Here is a 2430-nt window from a genome sequence, read left to right as displayed (position 1 = left end):
GGAATCCGGACGAATGGTAACCCTAGTAAAGGAGTTCTCCTTTTGACTCCAAGGCCTGTGATTTCTGTGCTTAAGTCCCAGGGTTCAGAGTTCACTGGGTACGTCTACACTGTGTTTTAACAGCAATTCTCAGAGCCCAGGTCTACAGACTTGGGCTTGTGCTACAGTGCTAAAAACAGCTGATGTTTGGGTTCAGGCTGGAGCTCAGGTTCTGGAATCCTGGGAAGGGGAGGTGGGCTTCAGAGCCCTGAGCTCCAGCCGGAGGCTGAACAGCTGATGACTGCTACGTTTGTATATATTTGGCGATGGTTCATGGTTTTTTGATCCAGGGTTTGATGCCATGACACATAAATTAGAGAGAACATCTGGAAGTTGCAATTTGAACAAGAGAAGCCCATCTTGGTATAAAAGGCACCAAAGATATTACAGGAATCTGTCCATTTTTCAGTGTAAATGTCACACTGAATGGGAATTCTTAAAAGTTGGATTTTCAAAGGGATCTGTGATAATTCCCCAGATCCCATTGAATTTTGATTGCAATTGGATACCTAATTCTCTTAGGTTCCTTTGAAAATCCCAGACTAATCTGTAATCTGTCATAATTTGAGATTTAAGTATGCAATATAGGAGCCTCAGTTAATCCTACTTTGTAAATAGGGTGTGGTGGTGAACAGAGGCTTGAAAGGGAATTGAAGAAAGTTACTTATCGAGAAAAATATCACTTACGTGATGAGATGTACATCTGTGGAGGTGCTTTTTGGAAGTACAATTGGAAGTAAATGTACAGAGAGAGGTGGTGAAGAAATGAATCAAACTAGAAGTTTTCCTAGGAGGATGAGGCTGTGGGAAAGAATTACATAAATTGTTGAAAAAAGACAATGTTTTTCTTGTAAGTTGCCTGATTAGAGCTGTCACTGTGTGTGTTAAGAATTCTACATTGTGGAGAGCACTGGCATAGCTACTGCTGCTGGGTATTTAATGCATCAGTAATCACTCTCAATCTGTTTGAATGGCAGCAGATATAGATGCTAAAGATTTACTGATATGTTCCCTTGGTAGTGGTTATGATTATTAAGATGAGAGTCTACCCATTAAGATTTTCCCCTATGCTTCAGTTATATTTGGAATGCTGAGAGCTCCTGTCTGATGAGGATACTGGCACGTTCATTTCTGTAATGTCTTTTGTTTCTGTAATGCTACACTCTTTTACTCAGAATACATGACAAATGTACTGTAGACCTACAACTCCATCTATACAATTTTTAGGGTTTATTAGAACGGTCCTAATCTTATTACCAAAGGGTAATGACTGTAAATAACTTTTTGTAAATAATCATTCAGAGTAATTAGTACAAAGGTGAGAAAACTGGTTTTGATAGAGGAAGTGCATGTCCTACCAGAAAAAGGAAAGACTTCTAACTAAGCAGCTGCTGTGCATCACGTACATATTTACAGTAGTATTTTTCAACTGTAGAAAGCTATGTTAAAATAACACAAAGGATCTGGTTTAAACTGACCATCCTTCCTGCACCCTGTCATGCTGCACATGTTGTAGTATGCAGAATCCCTGCCTATTTGCCATATAATACGTAGTCATAAAGGGGTGAGTTAATTTCATCTCCTGTGTTGCACATTTTGAACAATTGGCATTTGATAGGCACCATTACTTCATTTCGTTTTCTTTTCAGGATCTTGAAAAATAAATCTTTATTTATAGACCAAAACGTTCAGAAACAATCTAGGCTAAAGAAAGGACTCTCACTGGAGTCAATGCTGGAGAAGGCTGATGGTCAAAATTTTCAAACCTCAGTACCTAAATTTAGGTTTCTAAATGCACTTCAGTGGGAGCTCTAGAGGCCATTGTGGTACTTTTTTATTAGGTGCCTATGTATGAATTTTGGAGTCTAACTTCAGTCACCAACGTTTGAAATTTTTTGTTATTTATATTACAGTATCTATCATCTAATGGCCTCGCTGAGATCACAGTCCCATTGTGCTTGGTGTTGTACAAACATGTAGTAAATGACCGCCTCTGTCCCAAAGAGGCCCAGAGGAGTGAAGTGTTTTACCTAAGCCTAGTAGATCAGTGGCAGAGATGGGAATAGACCTCAGATCTCCACACTCCAAGGCCAGTTCTCTCTACACTTGACCATGCTGCCTCCCAAAATGTTGGCTTGTGTTTTTAATAAAAATCCTTTAATGGAAATATGACTGCTCCGGAGATATCACTGAAGCTGTTGTGGTCAGTTATGGTCCCTGATACTTAACTGTAGAAGCACAAATTGAGGGTTTGATCCAAAATGTGAAGAGAGGGGGGGGAAAAAAAGCTGTCATGGAAGATCTGATGCATGTTATTGGATGGATGGATAACATTGATGAACAAATCCTAGTAGAAATACATTGGGCCTCATTGGCCTCTCTTACCAGTGC

The sequence above is a fragment of the Terrapene carolina genome, unplaced genomic scaffold, assembly GCF_002925995.2.
Source record: "Terrapene carolina triunguis isolate 2854851 unplaced genomic scaffold, T_m_triunguis-2.0 Scaffold96, whole genome shotgun sequence".
In the NCBI taxonomy this organism is placed as follows: Eukaryota; Metazoa; Chordata; order Testudines; family Emydidae; genus Terrapene; species Terrapene triunguis.
This window is presented reverse-complemented; position numbering follows the sequence as displayed.